The 24,536-nt window shown below is 34.4% G+C and overlaps 22 non-coding genes across 22 annotated transcripts; all 22 read right to left on the bottom strand.

Annotated features, from left to right (window-relative positions):
• Positions 1–143: 143 nt before the first annotated feature.
• Positions 144–225, bottom strand: TRNAS-GCU (transfer RNA serine (anticodon GCU)). Its single transcript has one exon. It is a non-coding gene; the product is annotated as a tRNA-Ser (tRNA).
• Positions 226–992: 767 nt separating this feature from the next.
• TRNAS-GCU (transfer RNA serine (anticodon GCU)) lies at positions 993–1,074 on the bottom strand. Its single transcript has one exon. It is a non-coding gene; the product is annotated as a tRNA-Ser (tRNA).
• A 749-nt stretch (positions 1,075–1,823) lies between these two features.
• Positions 1,824–1,905, bottom strand: TRNAS-GCU (transfer RNA serine (anticodon GCU)). Its single transcript has one exon. It is a non-coding gene; the product is annotated as a tRNA-Ser (tRNA).
• A 1,556-nt stretch (positions 1,906–3,461) lies between these two features.
• TRNAS-GCU (transfer RNA serine (anticodon GCU)) lies at positions 3,462–3,543 on the bottom strand. The gene has a single exon. It is a non-coding gene; the product is annotated as a tRNA-Ser (tRNA).
• A 749-nt stretch (positions 3,544–4,292) lies between these two features.
• TRNAS-GCU (transfer RNA serine (anticodon GCU)) lies at positions 4,293–4,374 on the bottom strand. The gene has a single exon. It is a non-coding gene; the product is annotated as a tRNA-Ser (tRNA).
• A 1,557-nt stretch (positions 4,375–5,931) lies between these two features.
• TRNAS-GCU (transfer RNA serine (anticodon GCU)) lies at positions 5,932–6,013 on the bottom strand. The gene has a single exon. It is a non-coding gene; the product is annotated as a tRNA-Ser (tRNA).
• Positions 6,014–6,780: 767 nt separating this feature from the next.
• TRNAS-GCU (transfer RNA serine (anticodon GCU)) lies at positions 6,781–6,862 on the bottom strand. The gene has a single exon. It is a non-coding gene; the product is annotated as a tRNA-Ser (tRNA).
• Positions 6,863–7,610: 748 nt separating this feature from the next.
• On the bottom strand, positions 7,611–7,692 carry TRNAS-GCU (transfer RNA serine (anticodon GCU)). Its single transcript has one exon. It is a non-coding gene; the product is annotated as a tRNA-Ser (tRNA).
• Positions 7,693–8,441: 749 nt separating this feature from the next.
• TRNAS-GCU (transfer RNA serine (anticodon GCU)) lies at positions 8,442–8,523 on the bottom strand. The gene has a single exon. It is a non-coding gene; the product is annotated as a tRNA-Ser (tRNA).
• Positions 8,524–10,071: 1,548 nt separating this feature from the next.
• TRNAS-GCU (transfer RNA serine (anticodon GCU)) lies at positions 10,072–10,153 on the bottom strand. The gene has a single exon. It is a non-coding gene; the product is annotated as a tRNA-Ser (tRNA).
• A 2,385-nt stretch (positions 10,154–12,538) lies between these two features.
• TRNAS-GCU (transfer RNA serine (anticodon GCU)) lies at positions 12,539–12,620 on the bottom strand. Its single transcript has one exon. It is a non-coding gene; the product is annotated as a tRNA-Ser (tRNA).
• Positions 12,621–13,369: 749 nt separating this feature from the next.
• TRNAS-GCU (transfer RNA serine (anticodon GCU)) lies at positions 13,370–13,451 on the bottom strand. Its single transcript has one exon. It is a non-coding gene; the product is annotated as a tRNA-Ser (tRNA).
• A 1,548-nt stretch (positions 13,452–14,999) lies between these two features.
• On the bottom strand, positions 15,000–15,081 carry TRNAS-GCU (transfer RNA serine (anticodon GCU)). Its single transcript has one exon. It is a non-coding gene; the product is annotated as a tRNA-Ser (tRNA).
• Positions 15,082–17,466: 2,385 nt separating this feature from the next.
• On the bottom strand, positions 17,467–17,548 carry TRNAS-GCU (transfer RNA serine (anticodon GCU)). Its single transcript has one exon. It is a non-coding gene; the product is annotated as a tRNA-Ser (tRNA).
• A 767-nt stretch (positions 17,549–18,315) lies between these two features.
• TRNAS-GCU (transfer RNA serine (anticodon GCU)) lies at positions 18,316–18,397 on the bottom strand. Its single transcript has one exon. It is a non-coding gene; the product is annotated as a tRNA-Ser (tRNA).
• A 749-nt stretch (positions 18,398–19,146) lies between these two features.
• TRNAS-GCU (transfer RNA serine (anticodon GCU)) lies at positions 19,147–19,228 on the bottom strand. Its single transcript has one exon. It is a non-coding gene; the product is annotated as a tRNA-Ser (tRNA).
• Positions 19,229–19,976: 748 nt separating this feature from the next.
• Positions 19,977–20,058, bottom strand: TRNAS-GCU (transfer RNA serine (anticodon GCU)). Its single transcript has one exon. It is a non-coding gene; the product is annotated as a tRNA-Ser (tRNA).
• Positions 20,059–20,807: 749 nt separating this feature from the next.
• On the bottom strand, positions 20,808–20,889 carry TRNAS-GCU (transfer RNA serine (anticodon GCU)). The gene has a single exon. It is a non-coding gene; the product is annotated as a tRNA-Ser (tRNA).
• Positions 20,890–21,637: 748 nt separating this feature from the next.
• TRNAS-GCU (transfer RNA serine (anticodon GCU)) lies at positions 21,638–21,719 on the bottom strand. The gene has a single exon. It is a non-coding gene; the product is annotated as a tRNA-Ser (tRNA).
• Positions 21,720–22,468: 749 nt separating this feature from the next.
• On the bottom strand, positions 22,469–22,550 carry TRNAS-GCU (transfer RNA serine (anticodon GCU)). The gene has a single exon. It is a non-coding gene; the product is annotated as a tRNA-Ser (tRNA).
• Positions 22,551–23,317: 767 nt separating this feature from the next.
• Positions 23,318–23,399, bottom strand: TRNAS-GCU (transfer RNA serine (anticodon GCU)). The gene has a single exon. It is a non-coding gene; the product is annotated as a tRNA-Ser (tRNA).
• Positions 23,400–24,148: 749 nt separating this feature from the next.
• On the bottom strand, positions 24,149–24,230 carry TRNAS-GCU (transfer RNA serine (anticodon GCU)). Its single transcript has one exon. It is a non-coding gene; the product is annotated as a tRNA-Ser (tRNA).
• Between the last annotated feature and the right edge of the window lie 306 nt (positions 24,231–24,536).

Here is a 24,536-nt window from a genome sequence, read left to right as displayed (position 1 = left end):
ACATTGCATGTTCAAATATCAAGACACTTGCTCATGTTTACCATCTTAAAGTAGACTTCTTGATTTGACTTGTTTATTTTGGCCATTTGTGTGTCAGTAGCAGTATTTGTAAAAATGCCTCTTCTACCTAAAAAGCATTGTGACGACGAGGATGGGATTTGAACCCATGCGTGCAGAGCACAATGGATTAGCAGTCCATCGCCTTAACCACTCGGCCACCTCGTCTCACTGGTATGCAATCTGGCAAACATTCCAACACCACTAGTTATACTTCAAAGTGAATTCTTTATGTTCTTGTAGATTGTGTCATTTTCACAATCACGAGCTTGATAGCAAGTCGACTTTCAACCATCCTTGGCTTTAGGAACATTTATTTAATTTTAACCAAAACTTGTGAACAAATCCACCATCACCCACCTCACAAACAAAAATGATTTTTAATACTTCTGGCCAATAACATGACCTTCTCTGTAAAAATAATGTATTAATTTTCACTAAATGTGTTCTATGCTTGTCTTTAATGAAGTGACAGACTATGTTACATGAGTTACAGTAATTTCAAATCGCTGCAAATATTACAAACATCACCATTTAGAGTTTGCTGTCACTGTAATGTAAACAAGAAAATTATGCAGGAATAAGGTTTAACCTATATTAAGGGCTCTGCTGTAAAAAAATATTAATTGCATCCCATATCAGTTCAACAAAGCCCAAGAAATGTCATAGACTTTAATTATCTAAACATAAATAATTTTAACCTATACTTGTGAGCTAATCCACCATCATGGGGAATAAAGCATTTGCAAAATAAATTCTAGATAGTAGTATTGACATTGCATGTTCAAATATCAAGACACTTGCTCATGTTTACCATCTTAAAGTAGACTTCTTGATTTGACTTGTTTATTTTGGCCATTTTTGTGTCAGCTTCACTGGCTGGTTTATGATGCAGTATTTGTAAAAATGCCTCTTCTACCGAAAGAGCATTGTGACGACGAGGATGGGATTTGAACCCATGCATGCAGAGTACAATGGATTAGCAGTACAACGCCTTAACCACTCGGCCACCTCGTCTCACTGGTATGCTATCTGGCAAACTTTCCAACACCACTTGTTATACTTCAAAGTCAATTCTTTATGTTCTTGTAGATTGTGTCATTTTCACAATCACGAGCTTGATAGCAAGTCGACTTTCAACCATCCTTGGCTTTAGGAACATTTATTTAATTTTAACCGAAACTTGTGAACAAATTCACCATCATCCACCTCACAAACAAAAATGATTTTTAATACTTCTGGCCAATAACATGACCTTCTCTGTAAAAGTAATGTATTAATTTTCACTAAATGTGTTCTATGCTTGTCTTTAATGAGGTGACAGACTATGTTACATGAGTTACAGTAATTTCAAATCTCTGCAAATATTACAAACATCACCATTTAGAGTTTGCGGTCACTGTAATGTAAACAAGAAAATTATGCAGGAATAAGGTTTAACCTATATTAAGGGCTCTGCTGTAAAAATGTTTTAACTGCATCCCATATCAGTTTAACAAAGCCCAAGAAATGTCATAGACTTTAAATTATCTAAACATAAATCATTTTAACCTATACTTGTGAGCTAATCCACCATCATGGGGGATAAAGCATTTGCAAAATAAATTCTAGATAGTAGTATTGACATTGCATGTTCAAATATCAAAACACTTGCTCATGTTTACCATCTTAAAGTAGACTTCTTGATTTGACTTGTTTATTTTGGCCATTTGTGTGTCAGTAGCAGTATTTGTAAAAATGCCTCTTCTACCTAAAAAGCATTGTGATGACGAGAATGGGATTTGAACCCATGCGTGCAGAGCACAATGGATTAGCAGTCCATCGCCTTAACCACTCGGCCACCTCGTCTCACTGGTATGCAATCTGGCAAACATTCCAACACCACTAGTTATACTTCAAAGTGAATTCTTTATGTTCTTGTAGATTGTGTCATTTTCACAATCACGAGCTTGATAGCAAGTCGACTTTCAACCATCCTTGGCTTTAGGAACATTTATTTAATTTTAACCAAAACTTGTGAACAAATCCACCATCACCCACCTCACAAACAAAAATGATTTTTAATACTTCTGGCCAATAACATGACCTTCTCTGTAAAAATAATGTATTAATTTTCACTAAATGTGTTCTATGCTTGTCTTTAATGAAGTGACAGACTATGTTACATGAGTTACAGTAATTTCAAATCGCTGCAAATATTACAAACATCACCATTTAGAGTTTGCTGTCACTGTAATGTAAACAAGAAAATTATGCAGGAATAAGGTTTAACCTATATTAAGGGCTCTGCTGTAAAAAAAATTAATTGCATCCCATATCAGTTTAACAAAGCCCAAGAAATGTCATAGACTTTAATTATCTAAACATAAATAATTTTAACCTATACTTGTGAGCTAATCCACCATCATGGGGAATAAAGCAGTTGCAAAATAAATTCTAGATAGTAGTATTGACATTGCATGTTCAAATATCAAGACACTTGCTCATGTTTACCATCTTAAAGTAGACTTCTTGATTTGACTTGTTTATTTTGGCCATTTGTGTGTCAGTAGCAGTATTTGTAAAAATGCCTCTTCTACCTAAAAAGCATTGTGACGACGAGGATGAGCACAATGGATTAGCAGTCCATCGCCTTAACCACTCGGCCACCTCGTCTCACTGGTATGCAATCTGGCAAACATTCCAACACCACTTGTTATACTTCAAAGTCAATTCTTTATGTTCTTGTAGATTGTGTCATTTTCACAATCACGAGCTTGATAGCAAGTCGACTTTCAACCATCCTTGGCTTTAGGAACATTTATTTAATTTTAACCGAAACTTGTGAACAAATTCACCATCATCCACCTCACAAACAAAAATGATTTTTAATACTTCTGGCCAATAACATGACCTTCTCTGTAAAAGTAATGTATTAATTTTCACTAAATGTGTTATATGCTTGTCTTTAATGAGGTGACAGACTATGTTACATGAGTTACAGTAATTTCAAATCTCTGCAAATATTACAAACATCACCATTTCGAGTTTGCTGTCACTGTAATGTAAACAAGAAAATTATGCAGGAATAAGGTTTAACCTATATTAAGGGCTCTGCTGTAAAAATGTTTTAACTGCATCCCATATCAGTTTATCAAAGCCCAAGAAATGTCATAGACTTTAAATTATCTAAACATAAATCATTTTAACCTATACTTGTGAGCTAATCCACCATCATGGGGGATAAAGCATTTGCAAAATAAATTCTAGATAGTAGTATTGACATTGCATGTTCAAATATCAAGACACTTGCTCATGTTTACCATCTTAAAGTAGACTTCTTGATTTGACTTGTTTATTTTGGCCATTTGTGTGTCAGTAGCAGTATTTGTAAAAATGCCTCTTCTAACTAAAAATCATTGTGACGACGAGGATGGGATTTGAACCCATGCGTGCAGAGCACAATGGATCAGCAGTCCATCGCCTTAACCACTCGGCCACCTCGTCTCACTGGTATGCAATATGGCAAACATTCCAACACCACTAGTTATACTTCAAAGTCAATTCTTTATGTTCTTGTAGATTGTGTCATTTTCACAATCACGAGCTTGATAGCAAGTCGACTTTCAACCATCCTTGGCTTTAGGAACATTTATTTAATTTTAACCGAAACTTGTGAACAAATTCACCATCATCCACCTCACAAACAAAAATGATTTTTAATACTTCTGGCCAATAACATGACCTTCTCTGTAAAAGTAATGTATTAATTTTCACTAAATGTGTTCTATGCTTGTCTTTAATGAGGTGACAGACTATGTTACATGAGTTACAGTAATTTCAAATCTCTGCAAATATTACAAACATCACCATTTAGAGTTTGCGGTCACTGTAATGTAAACAAGAAAATTATGCAGGAATAAGGTTTAACCTATATTAAGGGCTCTGCTGTAAAAATGTTTTAACTGCATCCCATATCAGTTTAACAAAGCCAAAGAAATGTAATAGACTTTAAATTATCTAAACATAAATCATTTTAACCTATACTTGTGAGCTAATCCACCATCATGGGGGATAAAGCATTTGCAAAATAAATTCTAGATAGTAGTATTGACATTGCATGTTCAAATATCAAGACACTTGCTCATGTTTACCATCTTAAAGTAGACTTCTTGATTTGACTTGTTTATTTTGGCCATTTGTGTGTCAGTAGCAGTATTTGTAAAAATGCCTCTTCTACCTAAAAAGCATTGTGACGACGAGGATGGGATTTAAACCCATGCGTGCAGAGCACAATGGATTAGCAGTCCATCGCCTTAACCACTCGGCCACCTCGTCTCACTGGTATGCAATCTGGCAAATATTCCAACACCACTAGTTATACTTCAAAGTCAATTCTTTATGTTCTTGTAGATTGTGTCATTTTCACAATCACGAGCTTGATAGCAAGTCGACTTTCAACCATCCTTGGCTTTAGGAACATTTATTTAATTTTAACCAAAACTTGTGAACAAATCCACCATCACCCACCTCACAAACAAAAATGATTTTTAATACTTCTGGCCAATAACATGACCTTCTCTGTAAAAATAATGTATTAATTTTCACTAAATGTGTTCTATGCTTGTCTTTAATGAAGTGACAGACTATGTTACATGAGTTACAGTAATTTCAAATCGCTGCAAATATTACAAACATCACCATTTAGAGTTTGCTGTCACTGTAATGTAAACAAGAAAATTATGCAGGAATAAGGTTTAACCTATATTAAGGGCTCTGCTGTAAAAAAAAATTAATTGCATCCCATATCAGTTTAACAAAGCCCAAGAAATGTCATAGACTTTAATTATCTAAACATAAATAATTTTAACCTATACTTGTGAGCTAATCCACCATCATGGGGAATAAAGCATTTGCAAAATAAATTCTAGATAGTAGTATTGACATTGCATGTTCAAATATCAAGACACTTGCTCATGTTTACCATCTTAAAGTAGACTTCTTGATTTGACTTGTTTATTTTGGCCATTTGTGTGTCAGTAGCAGTATTTGTAAAAATGCCTCTTCTACCTAAAAAGCATTGTGACGACGAGGATGAGCACAATGGATTAGCAGTCCATCGCCTTAACCACTCGGCCACCTCGTCTCACTGGTATGCAATCTGGCAAACATTCCAACACCACTTGTTATACTTCAAAGTCAATTCTTTATGTTCTTGTAGATTGTGTCATTTTCACAATCACGAGCTTGATAGCAAGTCGACTTTCAACCATCCTTGGCTTTAGGAACATTTATTTAATTTTAACCGAAACTTGTGAACAAATTCACCATCATCCACCTCACAAACAAAAATGATTTTTAATACTTCTGGCCAATAACATGACCTTCTCTGTAAAAGTAATGTATTAATTTTCACTAAATGTGTTCTATGCTTGTCTTTAATGAGGTGACAGACTATGTTACATGAGTTACAGTAATTTCAAATCTCTGCAAATATTACAAACATCACCATTTCGAGTTTGCTGTCACTGTAATGTAAACAAGAAAATTATGCAGGAATAAGGTTTAACCTATATTAAGGGCTCTGCTGTAAAAATGTTTTAACTGCATCCCATATCAGTTTATCAAAGCCCAAGAAATGTCATAGACTTTAAATTATCTAAACATAAATCATTTTAACCTATACTTGTGAGCTAATCCACCATCATGGGGGATAAAGCATTTGCAAAATAAATTCTAGATAGTAGTATTGACAATGCATGTTCAAATATCAAGACACTTGCTCATGTTTACCATCTTAAAGTAGACTTTTTGATTTGACTTGTTTATTTTGGCCATTTGTGTGTCAGTAGCAGTATTTGTAAAAATGCCTCTTCTACCTAAAAAGCATTGTGACGACGAGGATGGGATTTGATCCCATGCGTGCACAGCACAACGGATTAGCAGTCCATCGCCTTAACCACTCGGCCACCTCGTCTCACTGGTATGCAATATGGCAAACATTCCAACACCACTAGTTATACTTCAAAGTCAATTCTTTATGTTCTTGTAGATTGTGTCATTTTCACAATCACGAGCTTGATAGCAAGTCGACTTTCAACCATCCTTGGCTTTAGGAACATTTATTTAATTTTAACCGAAACTTGTAAACAAATCCACCATCACCCACCTCACAAACAAAAATGATTTTTAATACTTCTGGCCAATAACATGACCTTCTCTGTAAAAGTAATGTATTAATTTTCACTAAATGTGTTCTATGCTTGTCTTTAAGGAAGTGACAGACTATGTTACATGAGTTACAGTAATTTCAAATCTCTGCAAATATTACAAACATCACCATTTAGAGTTTGCTGTCACTGTAATGTAAACAAGAAAATTATGCAGGAATAAGGTTTAACCTATATTAAGGGCTCTGCTGTAAAAATTTTTAACTGCATCCCATATCAGTTTAATAAAGCCCAAGAAATGTCATAGACTTTAATTATCTAAACATAAATTATTTTAACCTATACTTGTGAGTTAATCCACCATCATGGGGAAATAAAGAATTTGCCAAACAAATTCAAGATAGTAGTATTGACAATGCATGTTCAAATATCAAGACACTTGCTCATGTTTACCATCTTAAAGTAGACATCTTGATTTGACTTGTTTATTTTGGCCATTTTTGTGTCAGCTTCACTTGCTGGTTTATGAAGCAGTATTTGTAAAAATGCCTCTTCTACCTAAAGAGCATTGTGACGACAAGGATGGGATTTGAACCCATGCGTGCAGAGCACAATGGATTAGCAGTCCATCGCCTTAACCACTCGGCCACCTCGTCTCACTGGTATGCAATATGGCAAACATTCCAACACCACTAGTTATACTTCAAAGTCAATTCTTTATGTTCTTGTAGATTGTGTCATTTTTACAATCACGAGCTTGATAGCAAGTCGACTTTCAACCATCCTTGGCTTTAGGAACATTTATTTAATTTTAACCGAAACTTGTGAACAAATTCACCATCATCCACCTCACAAACAAAAATGATTTTTAATACTTCTGGCCAATAACATGACCTTCTCTGTAAAAGTAATGTATTAATTTTCACTAAATGTGTTCTATGCTTGTCTTTAATGAGGTGACAGACTATGTTACATGAGTTACAGTAATTTCAAATCTCAGCAAATATTACAAACATCACCATTTAGAGTTTGCTGTCACTGTAATGTAAAGAAGAAAATTATGCAGGAATAAGGTTTAACCTATATTAAGGGCTCTGCTGTAAAAAATTTTTAACTGCATCCCATATCAGTTTAACAAAGCCCAAGAAATGTCATAGACTTTAATTATCTAAACATAAATCATTTTAACCTATCCTTGTGAGCTAATCCACCATCATGGGGAATAAAGCATTTGCAAAATAAATTCTAGATAGTAGTATTGACATTGCATGTTCAAATATCAAGACACTTGCTCATGTTTACCATCTTAAAGTAGACTTCTTGATTTGACTTGTTTATTTTGGCCATTTGTGTGTCAGTAGCAGTATTTGTAAAAATGCCTCTTCTACCTAAAAAGTATTGTGACGACTAGGATGGGATTTGAACCCATGCGTGCTAAGCACAATGGATTAGCAGTCCATCGCCTTAACCACTCGGCCACCTCGTCTCACTGGTATGCAATCTGGCAAACTTTCCAACACCACTTGTAATACTTCAAAGTCAATTCTTTATGTTCTTGTAGATTGTGTCATTTTCACAATCACGAGCTTGATAGCAAGTCGACTTTCAACCATCCTTGGCTTTAGGAACATTTATTTAATTTTAACCTAAACTTGTGAACAAATCCACCATCACCCACCTCACAAACAAAAATGATTTTTAATACTTCTGGCCAATAACATGACCTTCTCTGTAAAAGTAATGTATTAATTTTCACTAAATGTGTTCTATGCTTGTCTTTAATGAAGTGACAGACTATGTTACATGAGTTACAGTAATTTCAAATCTCTGCAAATATTACAAACATCACCATTTAGAGTTTGCTGTCACTGTAATGTAAACAAGAAAATTATGCAGGAATAAGGTTTAACCTATATTAAGGGCTCTGCTGTAAAAATGTTTTAACTGCATCCCATATCAGTTTAACAAAGCCCAAGAAATGTCATAGACTTTAAATTATCTAAACATAAATCATTTTAACCGATACTTGTGAGCTAATCCACCATCATGGGGGTTAAGGCATTTTCAAAATAAATTCTAGATAGTAGTATTGACATTGCATGTTCAAATATCAAGACACTTGCTCATGTTTACCATCTTAAAGTAGACTTTTTGATTTGACTTGTTTATTTTGGCCATTTGGGTGTCAGTAGCAGTATTTGTAAAAATGCCTCTTCTACCTAAAAAGCATTGTGACGACGAGGATGGGATTTGAACCCATACGTGCAGAGCACAACGGATTAGCAGTCCAACGCCTTAACCACTCGGCCACCTCGTCTCACTGGTATTCAATATGGCAAACATTCCAACACCACTAGTTATACTTCAAAGTCAATTCTTTATGTTCTAGTAGATTGTGTCATTTTCACAATCACGAGCTTGATAGCAAGTCGACTTTCAACCATCCTTGGCTTTAGGAACATTTATTTAATTTTAACCGAAACTTGTAAACAAATCCACCATCACCCACCTCACAAACAAAAATGATTTTTAATACTTCTGGCCAATAACATGACCTTCTCTGTAAAAGTAATGTATTAATTTTCACTAAATGTGTTCTATGCTTGTCTTTAAGGAAGTGACAGACTATGTTACATGAGTTACAGTAATTTCAAATCTCTGCAAATATTACAAACATCACCATTTAGAGTTTGCTGTCACTGTAATGTAAACAAGAAAATTATGCAGGAATAAGGTTTAACCTATATTAAGGGCTCTGCTGTAAAAAATTTTAACTGCACCCCATATCAGTTTAATAAAGCCCAAGAAATGTCATAGACTTTAATTATCTAAACATAAATTATTTTAACCTATACTTGTGAGTTAATCCACCATCATGGGAAAATAAAGCATTTGCCAAACAAATTCAAGATAGTAGTATTGACAATGCATGTTCAAATATCAAGACACTTGCTCATGTTTACCATCTTAAAGTAGACTTCTTGATTTGACTTGTTTATTGTGGCCATTTGTGTGTCAGTAGCAGTATTTGTAAAAATGCCTCTTCTACCTAAAAAGTATTGTGATGACAAGGATGGGATTCGAACCCATCGCCTTAACCACTCGGTCACCTCGTCTCACTGGTATGCAATCTAGCAAACTTTCCAACACCACTTGTAATACTTCAAAGTCAATTCTTTATGTTCTTGTAGATTGTGTCATTTTCACAATCACAAGCTTGATAGCAAGTCGACTTTCAACCATCCTTGGCTTTAGGAACATTTATTTAATTTTAACCAAAACTTGTGAACAAATCCACCATCACCCACCTCACAAACAAAAATGATTTTTAATACTTCTGGCCAATAACATGACCTTCTCTGTAAAAGTAATGTATTAATTTTCACTAAATGTGTTCTATGCTTGTCTTTAATGAAGTGACAGACTATGTTACATGAGTTACAGTAATTTCAAATCTCTGCAAATATTACAAACATCACCATTTAGAGTTTGCTGTCACTGTAATGTAAACAAGAAAATTATGCAGGAATAAGGTTTAACCTATATTAAGGGCTCTGCTGTAAAAATGTTTTAACTGCATCCCATATCAGTTTAACAAAGCCCAAGAAATGTCATAGACTTTAAATTATCTAAACATAAATCATTTTAACCTATACTTGTGAGCTAATCCACCATCATGGGGGATAAAGCATTTGCAAAATAAATTCTAGATAGTAGTATTGACATTGCATGTTCAAATATCAAGAGACTTGCTCATATTTACCATCTTAAAGTAGACTTCTTGATTTGACTTGTTTATTTTGGCCATTTGTGTGTCAGTAGCAGTATTTGTAAAAATGCCTCTTCTACCTAAAAAGCATTGTGACGACGAGGAAGGGATTTGAACCCATGCGTGCACAGCACAACGGATTAGCAGTCCATCGCCTTAACCACTCGGCCACCTCGTCTCACTGGTATGCAATATGGCAAACATTCCAACACCACTAGTTATACTTCAAAGTCAATTCTTTATGTTCTTGTAGATTGTGTCATTTTCACAATCACGAGCTTGATAGCAAGTCGACTTTCAACCATCCTTGGCTTTAGGAATATTTATTTAATTTTAACCGAAACTTGTGAACAAATCCACCATCACCCACCTCACAAACAAAAATGATTTTTAATACTTCTGGCCAATAACATGACCTTCTCTGTAAAAGTAATGTATTAATTTTCACTAAATGTGTTCTATGCTTGTCTTTAAGGAAGTGACAGACTATGTTACATGAGTTACAGTAATTTCAAATCTCTGCAAATATTACAAACATCACCATTTAGAGTTTGCTGTCACTGTAATGTAAACAAGAAAATTATGCAGGAATAAGGTTTAACCTATATTAAGGGCTCTGCTGTAAAAAAATTTAACTGCACCCCATATCAGTTTAATAAAGCCCAAGAAATGTCATAGACTTTAATTATCTAAACATAAATCATTTTAACCTATACTTGTGAGCTAATCCACCATCATGGGGAATAAAGCATTTGCAAAATAAATTCTAGATAGTAGTATTGACATTGCATGTTCAAATATCAAGACACTTGCTCATGTTTACCATCTTAAAGTAGACTTCTTGATTTGACTTGTTTATTTTGGCCATTTGTGTGTCAGTAGCAGTATTTGTAAAAATGCCTCTTCTACCTAAAAAGCATTGTGACGACGAGGATGAGCACAATGGATTAGCAGTCCATCGCCTTAACCACTCGGCCACCTCGTCTCACTGGTATGCAATCTGGCAAACATTCCAACACCACTTGTTATACTTCAAAGTCAATTCTTTATGTTCTTGTAGATTGTGTCATTTTCACAATCACGAGCTTGATAGCAAGTCGACTTTCAACCATCCTTGGCTTTAGGAACATTTATTTAATTTTAACCGAAACTTGTGAACAAATTCACCATCATCCACCTCACAAACAAAAATGATTTTTAATACTTCTGGCCAATAACATGACCTTCTCTGTAAAAGTAATGTATTAATTTTCACTAAATGTGTTCTATGCTTGTCTTTAATGAGGTGACAGACTATGTTACATGAGTTACAGTAATTTCAAATCTCTGCAAATATTACAAACATCACCATTTCGAGTTTGCTGTCACTGTAATGTAAACAAGAAAATTATGCAGGAATAAGGTTTAACCTATATTAAGGGCTCTGCTGTAAAAAATTTTAACTGCACCCCATATCAGTTTAATAAAGCCCAAGAAATGTCATAGACTTTAATTATCTAAACATAAATCATTTTAACCTATACTTGTGAGCTAATCCACCATCATGGGGAATAAAGCATTTGCAAAATAAATTCTAGATAGTAGTATTGACATTGCATGTTCAAATATCAAGACACTTGCTCATGTTTACCATCTTAAAGTAGACTTCTTGATTTGACTTGTTTATTTTGGCCATTTGTGTGTCAGTAGCAGTATTTGTAAAAATGCCTCTTCTACCTAAAAAGTATTGTGACGACTAGGATGGGATTTGAACCCATGCGTGCTGATCACAATGGATTAGCAGTCTATCGACTTTACTACTCGACCACCTCGTTTCACTGGTATGCAATCTGGCAAACTTTCCAACACCACTTGTAATACTTCAAAGTCAATTCTTTATGTTCTTGTAGATTGTGTCATTTTCACAATCACGAGCTTGATAGCAAGTGGACTTTCAACCATCCTTGGCTTTAGGAACATTTATTTAATTTTAACCGAAACTTGTGAACAAATCCACCATCACCCACCTCACAAACAAAAATTATTTTTAATACTTCTGGCCAATAACATGACCTTCTCTGTAAAAGTAATGTATTAATTTTCACTAAATGTGTTCTATGCTTGTCTTTAATGAGGTGACAGACTATGTTACATGAGTTACAGTAATTTCAAATCTCAGCAAATATTACAAACATCACCATTTCGAGTTTGCTGTCACTGTAATGTAAACAAGAAAATTATGCAGGAATAAGGTTTAACCTATATTAAGGGCTCTGCTGTAAAAATGTTTTAACTGCATCCCATATCAGTTTAACAAAGCCCAAGAAATGTCATAGACTTTAAATTATCTAAACATAAATCATTTTAACCTATACTTGTGAGCTAATCCACCATCATGGGGGATAAAGCATTTGCAAAATAAATTCTAGATAGTAGTATTGACATTGCATGTTCAAATATCAAGACACTTGCTCATGTTTACCATCTTAAAGTAGACTTCTTGATTTGACTTGTTTATTTTGGCCATTTGTGTGTCAGTAGCAGTATTTGTAAAAATGCCTCTTCTACCTAAAAAGTATTGTGACGACTAGGATGGGATTTGAACCCATGCGTGCTAAGCACAATGGATTAGCAGTCCATCGCCTTAACCACTCGGCCACCTCGTCTCACTGGTATCCAATCTGGCAAACTTTCCAACACCACTTGTAATACTTCAAAGTCAATTCTTTATGTTCTTGTAGATTGTGTCATTTTCACAATCACGAGCTTGATAGCAAGTCGACTTTCAACCATCCTTGGCTTTAGGAACATTTATTTAATTTTAACCTAAACTTGTGAACAAATCCACCATCACCCACCTCACAAACAAAAATGATTTTTAATACTTCTGGCCAATAACATGACCTTCTCTGTAAAAGTAATGTATTAATTTTCACTAAATGTGTTCTATGCTTGTCTTTAATGAAGTGACAGACTATGTTACATGAGTTACAGTAATTTCAAATCTCTGCAAATATTACAAACATCACCATTTAGAGTTTGCTGTCACTGTAATGTAAACAAGAAAATTATGCAGGAATAAGGTTTAACCTATATTAAGGGCTCTGCTGTAAAAATGTTTTAACTGCATCCCATATCAGTTTAACAAAGCCCAAGAAATGTCATAGACTTTAAATTATCTAAACATAAATCATTTTAACCGATACTTGTGAGCTAATCCACCATCATGGGGGTTAAGGCATTTTCAAAATAAATTCTAGATAGTAGTATTGACATTGCATGTTCAAATATCAAGACACTTGCTCATGTTTACCATCTTAAAGTAGACTTTTTGATTTGACTTGTTTATTTTGGCCATTTGTGTGTCAGTAGCAGTATTTGTAAAAATGCCTCTTCTACCTAAAAAGCATTGTGACGACGAGGATGGGATTTGAACCCATACATGCAGAGCACAACGGATTAGCAGTCCAACGCCTTAACCACTCGGCCACCTCGTCTCACTGGTATGCAATATGGCAAACATTCCAACACCACTAGTTATACTTCAAAGTCAATTCTTTATGTTCTAGTAGATTGTGTCATTTTCACAATCACGAGCTTGATAGCAAGTCGACTTTCAACCATCCTTGGCTTTAGGAACATTTATTTAATTTTAACCGAAACTTGTAAACAAATCCACCATCACCCACCTCACAAACAAAAATGATTTTTAATACTTCTGGCCAATAACATGACCTTCTCTGTAAAAGTAATGTATTAATTTTCACTAAATGTGTTCTATGCTTGTCTTTAAGGAAGTGACAGACTATGTTACATGAGTTACAGTAATTTCAAATCTCTGCAAATATTACAAACATCACCATTTAGAGTTTGCTGTCACTGTAATGTAAACAAGAAAATTATGCAGGAATAAGGTTTAACCTATATTAAGGGCTCTGCTGTAAAAAATTTTAACTGCACCCCATATCAGTTTAATAAAGCCCAAGAAATGTCATAGACTTTAATTATCTAAACATAAATTATTTTAACCTATACTTGTGAGTTAATCCACCATCATGGGAAAATAAAGCATTTGCCAAACAAATTCAAGATAGTAGTATTGACAATGCATGTTCAAATATCAAGACACTTGCTCATGTTTACCATCTTAAAGTAGACTTCTTGATTTGACTTGTTTATTGTGGCCATTTGTGTGTCAGTAGCAGTATTTGTAAAAATGCCTCTTCTACCTAAAAAGTATTGTGATGACAAGGATGGGATTCGAACCCATCGCCTTAACCACTCGGTCACCTCGTCTCACTGGTATGCAATCTAGCAAACTTTCCAACACCACTTGTAATACTTCAAAGTCAATTCTTTATGTTCTTGTAGATTGTGTCATTTTCACAATCACAAGCTTGATAGCAAGTCGACTTTCAACCATCCTTGGCTTTAGGAACATTTATTTAATTTTAACCAAAACTTGTGAACAAATCCACCATCACCCACCTCACAAACAAAAATGATTTTTAATACTTCTGGCCAATAACATGACCTTCTCTGTAAAAGTAATGTATTAATTTTCACTAAATGTGTTCTATGCTTGTCTTTAATGAAGTGACAGACTATGTTACATGAGTTACAGTAATTTCAAATCTCTGCAAATATTACAAACATCACCATTTAGAGTTTGCTGTCACTGTAATGTAAACAAGAAAATTATGCAGGAATAAGGTTTAACCTATATTAAGGTCTCTGCTGTAAAAATGTTTTAACTGCATCCCATATCAGTTTAACAAAGCCCAAGAAATGTCATAGACTTTAAATTATCTAAACATAAATCATTTTAACCTATACTTGTGAGCTAATCCACCATCATGGGGGATAAAGCATTTGCAAAATAAATTCTAGATAGTAGTATTGACATTGCATGTTCAAATATCAAGACACTTGCTCATATTTACCATCTTAAAGTAGACTTCTTGATTTGACTTGTTTATTTTGGCCATTTGTGTGTCAGTAGCAGTATTTGTAAAAATGCCTCTTCTACCTAAAAAGCATTGTGACGACGAAGAAGGGATTTGAACCCATGCGTGCACAGCACAACGGATTAGCAGTCCATCGCCTTAACCACTCGGCCACCTCGTCTCACTGGTATGCAATATGGCAAACATTCCAACACCACTAGTTATACTTCAAAGTCAATTCTTTATGTTCTTGTAGATTGTGTCATTTTCACAATCACGAGCTTGATAGCAAGTCGACTTTCAACCATCCTTGGCTTTAGGAATATTTATTTAATTTTAACCGAAACTTGTGAACAAATCCACCATCACCCACCTCACAAACAAAAATGATTTTTAATACTTCTGGCCAATAACATGACCTTCTCTGTAAAAGTAATGTATTAATTTTCACTAAATGTGTTCTATGCTTGTCTTTAAGGAAGTGACAGACTATGTTACATGAGTTACAGTAATTTCAAATCTCTGCAAATATTACAAACATCACCATTTAGAGTTTGCTGTAACTGTAATGTAAACAAGAAAATTATGCAGGAATAAGGTTTAACCTATATTAAGGGCTCTGCTGTAAAAAAAATTAACTGCACCCCATATCAGTTTAATAAAGCCCAAGAAATGTCATAGACTTTAATTATCTAAACATAAATCATTTTAACCTATACTTGTGAGCTAATCCACCATCATGGGGAATAAAGCATTTGCAAAATAAATTCTAGATAGTAGTATTGACATTGCATGTTCAAATATCAAGACACTTGCTCATGTTTACCATCTTAAAGTAGACTTCTTGATTTGACTTGTTTATTTTGGCCATTTGTGTGTCAGTAGCAGTATTTGTAAAAATGCCTCTTCTACCTAAAAAGCATTGTGACGACGAGGATGAGCACAATGGATTAGCAGTCCATCGCCTTAACCACTCGGCCACCTCGTCTCACTGGTATGCAATCTGGCAAACATTCCAACACCACTTGTTATACTTCAAAGTCAATTCTTTATGTTCTTGTAGATTGTGTCATTTTCACAATCACGAGCTTGATAGCAAGTCGACTTTCAACCATCCTTGGCTTTAGGAACATTTATTTAATTTTAACCGAAACTTGTGAACAAATTCACCATCATCCACCTCACAGACAAAAATGATTTTTAATACTTCTGGCCAATAACATGACCTTCTCTGTAAAAGTAATGTATTAATTTTCACTAAATGTGTTCTATGCTTGTCTTTAATGAGGTGACAGACTATGTTACATGAGTTACAGTAATTTCAAATCTCTGCAAATATTACAAACATCACCATTTAGAGTTTGCTGTCACTGTAATGTAAACAAGAAAATTATGCAGGAATAAGGTTTAACCTATATTAAGGGCTCTGCTGTAAAAAATTTTAACTGCACCCCATATCAGTTTAATAAAGCCCAAGAAATGTCATAGACTTTAATTATCTAAACATAAATCATTTTAACCTATACTTGTGAGCTAATCCACCATCATGGGGAATAAAGCATTTGCAAAATAAATTCTAGATAGTAGTATTGACATTGCATGTTCAAATATCAAGACACTTGCTCATGTTTACCATCTTAAAGTAGACTTCTTGATTTGACTTGTTTATTTTGGCCATTTGTGTGTCAGTAGCAGTATTTGTAAAAATGCCTCTTCTACCTAAAAAGTATTGTGACGACTAGGATGGGATTTGAGCCCATGCGTGCTGATCACAATGGATTAGCAGTCTATCGACTTTACTACTCGACCACCTCGTTTCACTGGTATGCAATCTGGCAAACTTTCCAACACCACTTGTAATACTTCAAAGTCAATTCTTTATGTTCTTGTAGATTGTGTCATTTTCACAATCACGAGCTTGATAGCAAGTGGACTTTCAACCATCCTTGGCTTTAGGAACATTTATTTAATTTTAACCGAAACTTGTGAACAAATCCACCATCACCCACCTCACAAACAAAAATTATTTTTAATACTTCTGGCCAATAACATGACCTTCTCTGTAAAAGTAATGTATTAATTTTCACTAAATGTGTTCTATGCTTGTCTTTAATGAGGTGACAGACTATGTTACATGAGTTACAGTAATTTCAAATCTCAGCAAATATTACAAACATCACCATTTCGAGTTTGCTGTCACTGTAATGTAAACAAGAAAATTATGCAGGAATAAGGTTTAACCTATATTAAGGGCTCTGCTGTAAAAATGTTTTAACTGCATCCCATATCAGTTTAACAAAGCCCAAGAAATGTCATAGACTTTAAATTATCTAAACATAAATCATTTTAACCTATACTTGTGAGCTAATCCACCATCATGGGGGATAAAGCATTTGCAAAATAAATTCTAGATAGTAGTATTGACATTGCATGTTCAAATATCAAGACACTTGCTCATGTTTACCATCTTAAAGTAGACTTCTTGATTTGACTTGTTTATTTTGGCCATTTGTGTGTCAGTAGCAGTATTTGTAAAAATGCCTCTTCTACCTAAAAAGCATTGTGACGACGAGGATGGGATTTGAACCCATGCGTGCAGAGCACAACGGATTAGCAGTCCATAGCCTTAACCACTCGGCCACCTCGTCTCACTGGTATGCAATATGGCAAACATTCCAACACCACTAGTTATACTTCAAAATCAATTCTTTATGTTCTTGTAGATTGTGTCATTTTCACAATCACGAGCTTGATAGCAAGTCGACTTTCAACCATCCTTGGCTTTAGGAACATTTATTTAATTTTAACCGAAACTTGTAAACAAATCCACCATCACCCACCTCACAAACAAAAATGATTTTTAATACTTCTGGCCAATAACATGACCTTCTCTGTAAAAGTAATGTATTAATTTTCACTAAATGTGTTCTATGCTTGTCTTTAAGGAAGTGACAGACTATGTTACATGAGTTACAGTAATTTCAAATCTCTGCAAATATTACAAACATCACCATTTAGAGTTTGCTGTCACTGTAATGTAAACAAGAAAATTATGCAGGAATAAGGTTTAACCTATATTAAGGGCTCTGCTGTAAAAATTTTTAACTGCACCCCATATCAGTTTAATAAAGCCCAAGAAATGTCATAGACTTTAATTATCTAAACATAAATTATTTTAACCTATACTTGTGAGTTAATCCACCATCATGGGGAAATAAAGAATTTGCCAAACAAATTCAAGATAGTAGTATTGACAATGCATGTTCAAATATCAAGACACTTGCTCATGTTTTCCATCTTAAAGTAGACTTCTTGATTTGACTTGTTTATTTTGGCCATTTTTGTGTCAGCTTCACTTGCTGGTTTATGAAGCAGTATTTGTAAAAATGCCTCTTCTACCTAAAAAGCATTGTGACGACAAGGATGGGATTTGAACCCATGCGTGCATAGTACAATAGATTAGCAGTCCATCGCCTTAACCACTCGGCCACCTCATCTCACTGGAATTCAATATGGCAAACATTCCAACACCACTAGTTATACTTCAATGTCAATTCTTTATGTTCTTGTAGATTGTGTCATTTTTACAATCACGAGCTTGATAGCAAGTCGACTTTCAACCATCCTTGGCTTTAGGAACATTTATTTAATTTTAACCTAAACTTGTGAACAAATCCACCATCACCCACCTCACAAACAAAAATGATTTTTAATACTTCTGGCCAATAACATGACCTTCTCTGTAAAAGTAATATATTAATTTTCACTAAATGTGTTCTATGCTTGTCTTTAATGAAGTGACAGACTATGTTACATGAGTTACAGTAATTTCAAATCTCTGCAAATATTACAAACATCACCATTTAGAGTTTGCTGTCACTGTAATGTAAACAAGAAAATTATGCAGGAATAAGGTTTAACCTATATTAAGGGCTCTGCTGTAAAAATGTTTTAACTGCATCCCATATCAGTTTAACAAAGCCCAAGAAATGTCATAGACTTTAAATTATCTAAACATAAATCATTTTAACCTATACTTGTGAGCTAATCCACCATCATGGGGGTTAAGGCATTTGCAAAATAAATTCTAGATAGTAGTATTGACATTGCATGTTCAAATATCAAGACACTTGCTCATGTTTACCATCTTAAAGTAGACTTTTTGATTTGACTTGTTTATTTTGGCCATTTGTGTGTCAGTAGCAGTATTTGTAAAAATGCCTCTTCTACCTAAAAAGCATTGTGACGACGAGGATGGGATTTGAACCCATGCGTGCAGAGCACAACGGATTAGCAGTCCATCGCCTTAACCACTCGGCCACCTCGTCTCACTGGTATGCAATAAGGCAAACATTCCAACACCACTAGTTATACTTCAAAGTCAATTCTTTATATTCTAGTAGATTGTGTCATTTTCACAATCACGAGCTTGATAGCAAGTCGACTTTCAACCATCCTTGGCTTTAGGAACATTTATTTAATTTTAACCGAAACTTGTAAACAAATCCACCATCACCCACCTCACAAACAAAAATGATTTTTAATACTTCTGGCCAATAACATGACCTTCTCTGTAAAAGTAATGTATTAATTTTCACTAAATGTGTTCTCTGCTTGTCTTTAAGGAAGTGACAGACTATGTTACATGAGTTACAGTAATTTCAAATCTCTGCAAATATTACAAACATCACCATTTAGAGTTTGCTGTCACTGTAATGTAAACAAGAAAATTATGCAGGAATAAGGTTTAACCTATATTAAGGGCTCTGCTGTAAAAATTTTTAACTGCACCCCATATCAGTTTAATAAAGCCCAAGAAATGTCATAGACTTTAATTATCTAAACATAAATTATTTTAACCTATACTTGTGAGTTAATCCACCATCATGGGGAAATAAAGCATTTGCCAAACAAATTCAAGATAGTAGTATTGACAGTGCATGTTCAAATATCAAGACACTTGCTCATGTTTACCATCTTAAAGTAGACTTCTTGATTTGACTTGTTTATTTTGGCCATTTGTGTGTCAGTAGCAGTATTTGTAAAAATGCCTCTTCTACCTAAAAAGTATTGTGATGACAAGGATGGGATTCGAACCAATGCGTGCTGAGCACAATGGATTAGCAGTCCATCGCCTTAACCACTCGGTCACCTCGTCTCACTGGTATGCAATCTAGCAAACTTTCCAACACCACTTGTAATACTTCAAAGTCAATTCTTTATGTTCTTGTAGATTGTGTCATTTTCACAATCACAAGCTTGATAGCAAGTCGACTTTCAACCATCCTTGGCTTTAGGAACATTTATTTAATTTTAACCAAAACTTGTGAACAAATCCACCATCACCCACCTCACAAACAAAAATGATTTTTAATACTTCTGGCCAATAACATGACCTTCTCTGTAAAAGTAATGTATTAATTTTCACTAAATGTGTTCTATGCTTGTCTTTAATGAAGTGACAGACTATGTTACATGAGTTACAGTAATTTCAAATCTCTGCAAATATTACAAACATCACCATTTAGAGTTTGCTGTCACTGTAATGTAAACAAGAAAATTATGCAGGAATAAGGTTTAACCTATATTAAGGGCTCTGCTGTAAAAATGTTTTAACTGCATCCCATATCAGTTTAACAAAGCCCAAGAAATGTCATAGACTTTAAATTATCTAAACATAAATCATTTTAACCTATACTTGTGAGCTAATCCACCATCATGGGGGATAAAGCATTTGCAAAATAAATTCTAGATAGTAGTATTGACATTGCATGTTCAAATATCAAGACACTTGCTCATGTTTACCATCTTAAAGTAGACTTCTTGATTTGACTTGTTTATTTTGGCCATTTGTGTGTCAGTAGCAGTATTTGTAAAAATGCCTCTTCTACCTAAAAAGCATTGTGACGACGAGGATGGGATTTGAACCCATGCGTGCAGAGCACAACGGATTAGCAGTCCATCGCCTTAACCACTCGGCCACCTCGTCTCACTGGTATGCAATAAGGCAAACATTCCAACACCACTAGTTATACTTCAAAGTCAATTCTTTATGTTCTAGTAGATTGTGTCATTTTCACAATCACGAGCTTGATAGCAAGTCGACTTTCAACCATCCTTGGCTTTAGGAACATTTATTTAATTTTAACCGAAACTTGTAAACAAATCCACCATCACCCACCTCACAAACAAAAATGATTTTTAATACTTCTGGCCAATAACATGACCTTCTCTGTAAAAGTAATGTATTAATTTTCACTAAATGTGTTCTCTGCTTGTCTTTAAGGAAGTGACAGACTATGTTACATGAGTTACAGTAATTTCAAATCTCTGCAAATATTACAAACATCACCATTTAGAGTTTGCTGTCACTGTAATGTAAACAAGAAAATTATGCAGGAATAAGGTTTAACCTATATTAAGGGCTCTGCTGTAAAAAATTTTAACTGCACCCCATATCAGTTTAATAAAGCCCAAGAAATGTCATAGACTTTAATTATCTAAACATAAATTATTTTAACCTATACTTGTGAGTTAATCCACCATCATGGGGAAATAAAGCATTTGCCAAACAAATTCAAGATAGTAGTATTGACAATGCATGTTCAAATATCAAGACACTTGCTCATGTTTACCATCTTAAAGTAGACTTCTTGATTTGACTTGTTTATTTTGGCCATTTGTGTGTCAGTAGCAGTATTTGTAAAAATGCCTCTTCTACCTAAAAAGTATTGTGATGACAAGGATGGGATTCGAACCAATGCGTGCTGAGCACAATGGATTAGCAGTCCATCGCCTTAACCACTCGGTCACCTCGTCTCACTGGTATGCAATCTAGCAAACTTTCCAACACCACTTGTAATACTTCAAAGTCAATTCTTTATGTTCTTGTAGATTGTGTCATTTTCACAATCACAAGCTTGATAGCAAGTCGACTTTCAACCATCCTTGGCTTTAGGAACATTTATTTAATTTTAACCAAAACTTGTGAACAAATCCACCATCACCCACCTCACAAACAAAAATGATTTTTAATACTTCTGGCCAATAACACGACATTCTCTGTAAAAGTAATGTATTAATTTTCACTAAATGTGTTCTATGCTTGTCTTTAATGAAGTGACAGACTATGTTACATGAGTTACAGTAATTTCAAATCTCTGCAAATATTACAAACATCACCATTTAGAGTTTGCTGTCACTGTAATGTAAACAAGAAAATTATGCAGGAATAAGGTTTAACCTATATTAAGGGCTCTGCTGTAAAAATGTTTTAACTGCATCCCATATCAGTTTAACAAAGCCCAAGAAATGTCATAGACTTTAAATTATCTAAACATAAATCATTTTAACCTATACTTGTGAGCTAATCCACCATCATGGGGGATAAAGCATTTGCAAAATAAATTCTAGATAGTAGTATTGACATTGCATGTTCAAATATCAAGACACTTGCTCATGTTTACCATCTTAAAGTAGACTTCTTGATTTGACTTGTTTATTTTGGCCATTTGTGTGTCAGTAGCAGTATTTGTAAAAATGCCTCTTCTACCTAAAAAGCATTGTGACGACGAGGAAGGGATTTGAACCCATGCGTGCAGAGCACAATGGATTAGCAATCCATCGCCCTAACCACTCGGCCACCTCGTCTCACTGGTATGCAATATAGCAAACATTCCAACACCACTAGTTATACTTCAAAGTCAATTCTTTATGTTCTTGTAGATTGTGTCATTTTCACAATCACGAGCTTGATAGCAAGTCGACTTTCAACCATCCTTGGCTTTAGGAATATTTATTTAATTTTAACCGAAACTTGTGAACAAATCCACCATCACCCACCTCACAAACAAAAATGATTTTTAATACTTCTGGCCAATAACATGACCTTCTCTGTAAAAGTAATGTATTAATTTTCACTAAATGTGTTCTATGCTTGTCTTTAAGGAAGTGACAGACTATGTTACATGAGTTACAGTAATTTCAAATCTCTGCAAATATTACAAACATCACCATTTAGAGTTTGCTGTCACTGTAATGTAAACAAGAAAATTATGCAGGAATAAGGTTTAACCTATATTAAGGGCTCTGCTGTAAAAAAATTTAACTGCACCCCATATCAGTTTAATAAAGCCCAAGAAATGTCATAGACTTTAATTATCTAAACATAAATTATTTTAACCTATACTTGTGAGTTAATCCACCATCATGGGGAAATAAAGAATTTGCCAAACAAATTCAAGATAGTAGTATTGACAATGCATGTTCAAATATCAAGACACTTGCTCATGTTTTCCATCTTAAAGTAGACTTCTTGATTTGACTTGTTTATTTTGGCCATTTTTGTGTCAGCTTCACTTGCTGGTTTATGAAGCAGTATTTGTAAAAATGCCTCTTCTACCTAAAGAGCATTGTGACGACAAGGATGGGATTTGAACCCATGCGTGCATAGTACAATGGATTAGCAGTCCATCGCCTTAACCACTCGGCCACCTCGTCTCACTGGAATTCAATATGGCAAACATTCCAACACCACTAGTTATACTTCAATGTCAATTCTTTATGTTCTTGTAGATTGTGTCATTTTTACAATCACGAGCTTGATAGCAAGTCGACTTTCAACCATCCTTGGCTTTAGGAACATTTATTTAATTTTAACCTAAACTTGTGAACAAATCCACCATCACCCACCTCACAAACAAAAATGATTTTTAATACTTCTGGCCAATAACATGACCTTCTCTGTAAAAGTAATATATTAATTTTCACTAAATGTGTTCTATGCTTGTCTTTAATGAAGTGACAGACTATGTTACATGAGTTACAGTAATTTCAAATCTCTGCAAATATTACAAACATCACCATTTAGAGTTTGCTGTCACTGTAATGTAAACAAGAAAATTATGCAGGAATAAGGTTTAACCTATATTAAGGGCTCTGCTGTAAAAATGTTTTAACTGCATCCCATATCAGTTTAACAAAGCCCAAGAAATGTCATAGACTTTAAATTATCTAAACATAAATCATTTTAACCTATACTTGTGAGCTAATCCACCATCATGGGGGTTAAGGCATTTGCAAAATAAATTCTAGATAGTAGTATTGACATTGCATGTTCAAATATCAAGACACTTGCTCATGTTTACCATCTTAAAGTAGACTTCTTGATTTGACTTGTTTATTTTGGCCATTTGTGTGTCAGTAGCAGTATTTGTAAAAATGCCTCTTCTACCTAAAAAGTATTGTGATGACAAGGATGGGATTCGAACCAATGCGTGCTGAGCACAATGGATTAGCAGTCCATCGCCTTAACCACTCGGTCACCTCGTCTCACTGGTATGCAATCTAGCAAACTTTCCAACACCACTTGTAATACTTCAAAGTCAATTCTTTATGTTCTTGTAGATTGTGTCATTTTCACAATCACAAGCTTGATAGCAAGTCGACTTTCAACCATCCTTGGCTTTAGGAACATTTATTTAATTTTAACCAAAACTTGTGAACAAATCCACCATCACCCACCTCACAAACAAAAATGATTTTTAATACTTCTGGCCAATAACACGACCTTCTCTGTAAAAGTAATGTATTAATTTTCACTAAATGTGTTCTATGCTTGTCTTTAATGAAGTGACA

Source organism: Pseudophryne corroboree, chromosome 11 (genome assembly GCF_028390025.1).
Source record: "Pseudophryne corroboree isolate aPseCor3 chromosome 11, aPseCor3.hap2, whole genome shotgun sequence".
NCBI lineage: Eukaryota > Metazoa > Chordata > Amphibia > Anura > Myobatrachidae > Pseudophryne > Pseudophryne corroboree.
This window is presented reverse-complemented; position numbering and strand designations above follow the sequence as displayed.